The following is a 9,540-nucleotide window of genomic DNA, read 5'->3' as shown; positions in this document are numbered from 1 at the left end:
AATTCGAACCCCCTCTTCTCCCCTGTGTTCGAATTTTTTTCTCTTCTCTTCTTCTACTCACAAAAGGGAATCTCTATACTGTGACATAGAGGATTCCATATTGTCTTTTCTGTTCTCTTCTTTTTTCATATGAGCAGGAACAAGGATAAGAACATTCTTGTTGAAGCTGACCCTGAACCTGAAAGGACTCTGAAGAGGAAGCTAAGGGAAGCTAAGGCACAACCCTCTCGAGAAGATCTGATAGAAATTTTCGAAAAAGAAGGAGACATGGCCGAACCTAATTACAATGGTGGAGATGCAAGGAAGATGCTTGGTGACTTTATTGCACCCTCTTCTAACTTCTATGGAAGAAGCATCTCACTTCCTGCAATTGGAGCAAACAACTTTGAGCTTAAGCCTCAATTAGTTTCTCTAATGCAATAGAACTGCAAGTTTCATGGACTTCCAATGGAAGATCCTCATCCGTTTTTAGCTGAATTCTTGCAAATTTGTGACACTGTCAAGACCAATGGAGTTGATCCCGAGGTCTACAGGCTTATGCTTTTCCCTTTTGCTGTAAGAGACAGAGCTAGAACATGGTTGGATTCACAACCTAAGGATAGCCTGAACTCTTAGGATAAGTTGGTCAGTTCTTTCCTGGCCAAATTCTTTTCACCTCAAAAGATGAGCAAGCTTAGAGTGGAAATCCAAACCTTCAGAAAGAAGGAAGGAGAATCCCTCTATGAAGCTTGGGAAAGATATAAGCAACTGATCAAAAGGTGTCCTACTGACATGCTTCCAGAATGGAGCATCATATGTATATTCTATGATGGTCTGTCTGAGTTGTCAAAAATGTCATTGGACTATTCTGCAGGAGGATCTCTTCACGTGAAAACCCCTGCAGAAGCTCAGGAACTCATTCAAATGGTTGTAAATAACCAGTTCATGTACACCTCTAAGAGGAATCCTGTGAACAATGGGACGCCTTAGAAGAAGGGAGTTCTTGAAATTGATACCCTGAATGCCATATTGGCTCAGAAGAAAATATTGACTCAGCAAGTCAATATGATTTTCCAGAGTCTGAATGGATTGCAAGCTGCATCCAACAGTACTAAAGAAGCATCTTCTAAAGAAGAAGCTTATGATCCTGAGAACCCTGCAATAGCAGAGGTGAATTACATGGGAGAACCCTATGGAAACACCTATAATCCTTCATGGAAAAATCATCCAAATTTCTCATGGAAGGACCAACAGAAGCATCAACAAGGCTTCAATAATAATGGTGGAAGAAATAGGTTTAGCAATAGCAAACCTTTTCCATCATCTTCTCAGCAATAGACAGAGAATTCTACACAGAGCCATTCTGGCCTGGCAACCATAGTCTCTGATCTATCCAAGACCACACTAAGTTTCATGAATGAAACAAGGTCCTCCATTAGAAATTTGGAGGCACAGGTGGGTCAGATGAGAAAGAAGATTACTGAAACTCCTCCCAGTACTCTCCCAAGCAATACAGAAGAAAATCCCAAGAAAGAGTGCAAGGCCATAACCTTACTTGGTGTGACCAAATGCCCAGAGGAGGAGGAGGACATGAATCCCAGTGAGGAAGACCTCATGGGACGTCCTCTGGACAGAAAGGAGTTCCCCTTTGAGGAATCAAAGGAATCTGAGGCTCATACAGAGACCATAGAGATTCCATTGAACTTTCATCTTCCATTCATGAGCTCTGACGAATATTCTTCCTCTAAAGAGGATGAAGACATCACTGAAGAGCAAGCTACTAAATATTTAGGAGCAATCATGAAGGTGAATGCCAAGTTATTTGGTATTGAGACTTGGGAGGATGAACCCCCCTTGTTAACCAATGAACTTAATGCATTAATGAGGCAGACATTACCTCAGAAGAAACCGGATCCCGGAAAATTCTTCATACCTTGTACCATAAGCACCATGACCTTTGAAAAAGCTTTGTATGACCTGGGGTCAGGGATAAACCTCATGCCACTCTCTGTAATGGAGAAACTGGGAATCTTTGAGGTACAAGCTGCAAGAATCTCACTAGAAATGGCAGACAAATCCATGAAACTGGCTTATGGACTAGTAGAGGACGTGCTAGTGAAGGTTGAAAGCCTTTACATCCCTACTGATTTCATAATCCTAGACACTGGAAAGGATAAGGATGAATCCATCATCCTTGGCAGACTCTTCCTGGCCACAGCAAAAGCAGTGATTGATGTTGACAGAGGAGAGTTGGTCCTTCAGTTGAATGAGGACTACCTTGTATTCAGAACTCAAGGTTCTCCTTCTGTAACCATGGAGAGGAAGCATGAAAAGCTTCTCTCAGTACAGAGTCAAACAAAACCCCCACATTCAAACTCTAAGTTTTGTGTTGGGAGGCCACAACCAAACTCTAAGTTTGGTGTTGAGAGGCCCCAACATTGCTCTGATTTTCTGTGAGGCTCCATAAGAGCTCACTGTCAAACTATTAACATTAAAGAAGCACTTTTTGGGAGGCAACCCAATGTTATTTAATTATATCTATTTATTTTCCATTGCTATTCTGTGTTTTCTTTAGGTTGATGTTCATGTGAAGTCATAAAAACAACTGAAAAATCAAAAATAAAATGAAAAACAGCATTGAAAACAGCTCACCCTGGAGGAAGAGTGGTGCACGAAATTGTGATCGCTCATTCCTTGGTAACGGCGCTAAAAACTTAATACGCACGTTCATAATCTTAATTCTTTGTCACAACTTCGCACAACTAACCAGCAAGTGCACTGGGTCGTCCAAGTAATAAACCTTATGTGAGTAAGGGTCGATCCCATGGAGATTGTCGGCTTGAAGCAAGCTATGGTCACCTTGTAAATCTCAGTCAGGCGGATTCAATTGGTTATGGAGATTTGATAATTAAAATATAATTAAAATATAAAATAGGATAGAAATACTTATGTAATTCATTGGTGAGAATTTCAGATAAGCGTATGGAGATGCTTTTGTTCCTTCTGAACCTCTGCTTTCCTACTGCTTTCATCCAATCCTTCACACTCCTTTCCATGGCAAGCTGTATGTTGGGCATCACCATTGTCAATGGCTACTTCCCATCCTCTCAGTGAAAATGGTCCAAAATGTGCTGTCACCGAACGGCTAATCATCTGTTGGTTCTCGATCATACTGGAATAGGATTTAGTAATCCTTTTGCGTCTGTCACTACGCCCAGCACTCGCGAGTTTGAAGCTCGTCACAGCCATCCCTTCCCAGATCTCACTCGGAATACCACAGACAAGGTTTAGACTTTCCGGATCTCAAGAATGGCCGCCAATAATTCTAGCCTATACCACGAAGACTCTGATTGTAGATCAGGAGGCTAAGAGATATGCATTCAAGCTTGCTTTCATGTAGAACGGAAGTGTTTGTCAGGCACGCGTTCATAGGTGAGAATGATGATGAGCGTCATATAATCATCACATTCATCATGTTCTTGTGTGCGAATGAATATCTTAGAGAAGAAATAGGCTTGAGTTGAATAGAAAAACAATAGTACTTTGCATTAATTCATGAGGAACAGCAGAGCTCCACACCTTAATATATGGTGTGTAGAAACTCTACCGTTGAAAATACATAAGTGATGAAGGTTCAGGCATGGCCGAATGGCCAGTCTCCAAGATCTAGGGACTAAACGTCCAAAGATTCGAAGATGTAGATGATGATGTAAAAACAATAGTAAAAAGTTCAATTTATACTAAACTAGTTACTAGGGTTACAGAAATAAGTAAATGATGCAGAAATCCACTTCCGGGCCCACTTGGTGTGTGCTTGGGCTGAGCATTGAAGCTTTCACGTGTAGAGGTCTTCCTAAATGCTAGTTTGTAACTTGTTTCTGGCGTTTAACTCTGCTTTGCAACCTATTTCTGGCGTTTAACTCCAGAATAGGGTAGAAAGCTGGCGTTGAACGCCATTTTGCGTCATCTAAACTCGGGCAAAGTATAAACTATTATATATTTCTGGAAAGCCCTGGTTGTCTACTTTCCATCGCAATTGAGAGCGTGCCATTTGGACTTCTGTAGCTCCAAAAAATTCACTTTGAGTGTAGGGAGGTCAGAATCCAACAGCATCTGTAGTCTTTCTTCAGCCTCTGAATCTGATTTTTGCTCAAGTTCCTCAATTTCAGCCAGAAATTACCTGAAATCACAGAAAAACACACAAACTCATAGTAAAGTCCAGAAATGTGATTTTTGTTTAAAAACTAATAAAAATATTTTAAAAACTAACTAAATCATACTAAAAACTATGTAAAAACAATGCCAAAAAGCGTATAAATTATCCGCTCATCACAACACCAAACTTAAACTGTTGCTTGTCCCCAAGCAACTGAAAATCAAATAGGATAAAAAGAAGAGAATATACTATAAATTCCAAAATTATCAATGAAACTTAGCTCCAATCAGATGAGCGGGACTAGTAGCTTTTTGCCTCTGAACAGTTTTGGCATCTCACTTTATCCCTTGAAGTTCAGAATGATTGGCATCTATAGGAACTCAGAATTCAGATAGTGTTATTGATTCTCCTAGTTTATTATGTTGATTCTTGAACATAGCTACTTTATGAGTCTTGGCCGTGACCCTAAGCACTTTGTTTTCCAGTATTACCACCGGATACATAAATGCCACAGAAACATAACTGGGTGAACCTTTTCAGAATGTGACTCAGCTTTGCTAGAGTCCCCAATTAGAGGTGTCCAGGGTTCTTAAGCACACTCTTCTTTTTGCTTTGGACCTCGACTTTAACCGCTCAGTCTCAAGTTTTCACTTGACACCTTCATGCCACAAGCACATGGTTAGGGACAGCTTGATTTATCCGCTTAGGCCAAGATTTTATTCCTTTAGGCCCTCCTATCCACTGATGCTCAAAGCCTTAGATCCTTTTTATTACCCTTGCCTTTTGGTTTTAAGGGTTATTGGCTTTTTGCTCTTGCCTTTTGGTTTAAAGAGCTTTTGGCTTTTTCTGCTTGCTTTTGCTTTTTCTTTTTCTCCCTTTTTTTTCTTTTCTTTTTGCCATATTTTTTTTTCACAAGCCTTGTTTGTTCACTGGTTTTTCTTGCTTCAAGAATCAATTTTTGATTTTTCATATTATCAAATAACATTTCTCCTTTTTCATCATTCTTTCAAGAGCCAACAATTTTAACATTCATAAAAAACAATATCAAAAGACATATGCACTGTTCAAGCATTCATTCAGAAAACAAAAAGTATTGTCACCACATCAAAATAATTAAACTAATTTCAAGGATGAATTCGAAATTTATGTACTTCTTGTTCTTTTGTAATTAAAGCATTTTTCATTTAAGAGAGGTGATGGATTCATAGGACATTCATAGCTTTAAGACATAGACACTTAAATACTAATGATCATGTAATAAGACACAAACATAAACATAAAGCATAGTAAACGAAAAAACAGAGAAAAATAAATAGACAAAAAGATTAAGGAACGGGTCCACCTTAGTGAGGGTGGCGTTTTCCTCTTCTTGAAGAACCAATGGTGCTCTTGAGCTCCTCTATGTCTCTTTCTTATCTTTGTTGCTCCTCCCTCATAGCTCTTTCATCTTCTCTAATTTCATGGAGAATGATGGAGTGCTCATGCTGTTCCATCCTTAGTTGTCCCATGTTGAAACTTAATTCTCCTAGGCATGTGTTGATTTGCTCCCAACAGTTCTGTGGAGGGAAGTGCATCCCTTGAGGCATCTCAGGGATTTCATAGTGAGGAATTTCCTCATGCTCTTGTTGAGGTCCATGATCTCTTGTTTGCTCCATTCTTTTCTTAGTGATGGGCTTGTCCTCTTCAATGAGGATGTCTCCCTCTATGTCAATTCCAGCCGAATTGCAGAGGTGGCAAATGAGGTGAGGAAAGGCTAACCTTGCCAAAGTGGAGGACTTGTCAGCCACCTTGTAGAGTTCTTGAGGTATAATCTCATGAACTTCCACTTCCTCCCTAACCATGATACTATGGATCATGATGGCCTGGTCTACAGTAACTTCAGACCGGTTGCTAGTAGGAATGATAGAGCGTTGGATGAACTCCAACAATCCTCTAGCTACAGGCTTAAGGTCCGGTCTTCTCAATTGAACCGGCTTGCCTCTTGAGTCAACTTTCCATTGAGCTCCTTCCACACAAATGTCCATTAGGACTTGGTCCAACATTTGATCAAAGTTGACCCTTCTAGTGTAGGGGCATGCGTTTTCTTGCATCATTGGCAAGTTGAATGCCAACCTTACATTTTCCGGACTGAAATCAAAGTATTTCCCCCGAACCATGGTAAGCCAATTCTTTGGATTCGGGTTCATACTTTGATCATGGTTCCTAGTGATCCATGCGTTTCCATAGAACTCTTGAACCATTAAGATCCCGACTTGTTGAAAAGGATTAGAGAGAACTTCCCATCCTCTTCTTCTAATCTCTTGTCGGTTCTCCGGATATTCACTCTTTTTGAGCTTAAAAGGGACCTCAGGGATCACCTTTTTCTTGGCCACAACTTCATAAAAGTGGTCTTGATGGACCTTTGAGATGAATCTCTCCATCTCCCATGACTCAGAGATGGAAGCAATTGCCTTCCCTTTCCTCTTTCTTGAGGTTTCTCTGGCCTTAGGTGCCATTGATGGTTATGGAAAAACAAAAAGAAATGCTTTTACCACACTAAACTTAAAAGGTTTGCTCGTCCTCGAGCAAAAGAAGAAAGAAAGTAGTAGAAGAAGAAGAAAATAGAGGAGATGAATGGAGAAGGTGTATTTGGCCAAGCGGGAGGAGTGGTGGTTGTAATGTGTGAAAATGGAATAATGTTGAGGGGTTTATATAGGGGTGGGGGGAAGGGTATGTTTCGGCCATTAGCGTTGGGTTTGGGAGGGAAAAGAATTTGAATTTTGGAGGTAGGTGGGGTTTATGGGGAAAAGTGGATGGATGTGAGTGGTTAAGGGTATTTGGGGAAAAGATATGGAGGTGATTGGTGAAGGGTATTTGGGGACGAGAGTTATGAAAAGGTGTGAAGAGGGGAGAAGAAGAGGTGGGGTAGGTGGGGATCATGTGGGATCCACAGATCACGTGGGGTCAAGGACTTAGCATCCTTGCTCCAATTAGGCATGCAAAACGCCCTTAGAATGCATGTCTGGCGTTAAACGCCAGCTTGCTGCTTGTTTCTGGCGTTTAACGCCAATTCCATGCTCTGTTCTGGCGTTAAACGCCAGTCTGGTGCTTGTTTCTGGCGTTTAACGCCAGCTTGATACTTCTTTCTGGCGTTAAACGCCAGTTTGATGCTTCTTACTGGCGTTTAAACGCCAGTAAGCTTTTCCTCCAGGGTGAGCTGTTTTTAATGCTATTTTTCATTCTGTTTTTGATTTTTCAGTAGTTTTTGTGACTTCACATGATCATCAACCTAAAGAAAACATAAAATAACAATGAAAAATAAATAGATATAATTAAATAACATTGGGTTGCCTCCCAACAAGCGCTTCTTTAATGTCAATAGCTTGACAATGAGCTCTCATGGAGCCTCACAGAAAATCAGAGCAATGTTGGGGCCTCCCAACACCAAACTTAGAGTTTGAATGTGGGGGTTCAACACCAAACTTAGAGTTTAGTTGTGGCCTCCCAACACCAAACTTAGAGTTTGACTGTGGGGGCTTTAGTTGACTCTGCAGTGAGAAAAGCTTTTCATGCTTCCTCTCCATGGTTACAGAAGGAGATCCTTGAGTTTTAAATACAAGGTTGTCCTCATTCATTTGAAGGACCAACTCTCCTCTGTCCACATCAATCACAGCTTTTCCTGTGGCTAGGAAGGGTCTTCCAAGGATGATGGATTCATCCTCATCCTTCCCAGTGTCTAGGATTATAAAATCAGCAGGGATGTAAAGGCCTTCAACCTTTACTAACAAGTCCTCTACTAATCCATAAGCCTGTTTCATTGATTTGTCTGCCATCTCTAGTGAAATTCTTGCAGCTTGTACCTCATAGATTACCAGTTTCTCTATTACAGAGAGTGGCATGAGGTTTATCCCTGACCCAAGGTCACACAGAGCCTTCTCAAAGATCATGGTGCCTATGGTACAAGGTATGAAGAACTTTTCGGGATCCGGTTTCTTTTAAGGCAATGTCTGCCTTATCAATGCACTGAGTTCATTGGAGAACAAGAGGGGGTTCATCCTCCCAAGTATCATTACCAAATAAACTGGCATTCAACTTCATGATGGCTCCTAGATATTTAGCAACCTGCTCTTCACTGATGTCTTCATCCTCTTCAGAGGAAGAATAGTCATCAGAGCTCATGAATGGTAAAAGGAGGTTCAATAGAATCTTTATGGTCTCTAGATGAGCCTCAGATTCCTTTGGTTCCTCAAAGGGAAACTCCTTATTGGTCAGTGAACGTCCCAGGAGGTCTTCCTCACTAGGATTCATGTCCTTCTCCTCCTCTCTGGGTTTGGCCACACCAAGTAAGGTTATGGCCTTGCACTCTCTTTTTGGATTCTCTTCTGTATTGCTTGGAAGAGTACTAGGAGGAGTTTCAGTGACTCTTTTACTCAGCTGGCCCACTTGTGCCTCCAAATTTCTAATGGAGGACCTTATTTCATTCATGAAACTTAGAGTAGCCTTAGATAGATCAGAGACTATATTTGCTAAGTTAGATGGACTCTGCTCAGAATTCTCTGTCTGTTACTGAGTGGATGATGGAAAAGGCTTGCTATTGCTAAACCTGTTTCTTCCACCATTATTAAAGCCTTGTTGAGGCTTTTGTTGATCTTTCCATGAGAAATTTGGATGATTTCTCCATGAGGAATTATAGGTGTTTCCATAGGGTTCCCCCATGTAATTCACCTCTGCTATTGCAGGGTTCTCAGGATCATAAGCTTCTTCTTCAAAAAATGCTTCTTTAGTACTGTTGGATGCAGCTTGCAATCCATTCAGACTCTGAGAAATCATATTGACTTGCTGAGTCAATATTTTGTTCTGAGCCAATATGGAATTCAGAGTATCAATTTCAAGAACTCCCTTCCTCTGAGGCGTCCCATTACTCACAGGATTCCTTTCAGAAGTGTACATGAATTGGTTATTTGCAACCATGTCAATGAGTTCCTAAGCTTCTGCAGGCGTTTTCTTTAGGTGAATGGATCCACCTGCAGAATGGTCCAATGACATCTTTGATAATTCAGACAAACCATCATAGAATATATCCAGGATGGTCCATTCTAAAAGCATGTCAGAAGGACACTTTTTGGTCAGTTGCTTATATCTCTCCCAAGCTTCATAGAGGGATTCACCTTCTTTCTGTTTGAAGGTTTGAACATCCACTCTAAGCTTGCTAAGCTTTTGAGGAGGAAAGAACTTGGCTAAGAAAGTCGTGACCAGCTTATCCCAAGAGTTCAGGCTATCTTTAGGTTGAGAGTCCAACCATTTTCTAGCTCTATCTCTTACAGCGAACGGGAAAAGCATAAGCCTGTAGGCCTCGGGATCAACCCCATTGGTCTTAACAATATCACAGATCTGCAAGAATTCAGTTAAGAACTGAAAAGGATCTT

At 40.9% G+C, this 9,540-nt stretch overlaps 1 non-coding gene across 1 annotated transcript; it reads left to right on the top strand.

The window, feature by feature from the left end:
• Positions 1 to 9,214: 9,214 nt before the first annotated feature.
• LOC112787260 (small nucleolar RNA R71) lies at positions 9,215 to 9,322 on the top strand. Its single transcript, XR_003194681.1, has one exon. It is a non-coding gene; the product is annotated as a small nucleolar RNA R71 (small nucleolar RNA).
• Positions 9,323 to 9,540: the final 218 nt, after the last annotated feature.

Source organism: Arachis hypogaea, chromosome 20 (genome assembly GCF_003086295.3).
Source record: "Arachis hypogaea cultivar Tifrunner chromosome 20, arahy.Tifrunner.gnm2.J5K5, whole genome shotgun sequence".
Taxonomy (NCBI): domain Eukaryota; kingdom Viridiplantae; phylum Streptophyta; class Magnoliopsida; order Fabales; family Fabaceae; genus Arachis; species Arachis hypogaea.
This window is presented reverse-complemented; position numbering and strand designations above follow the sequence as displayed.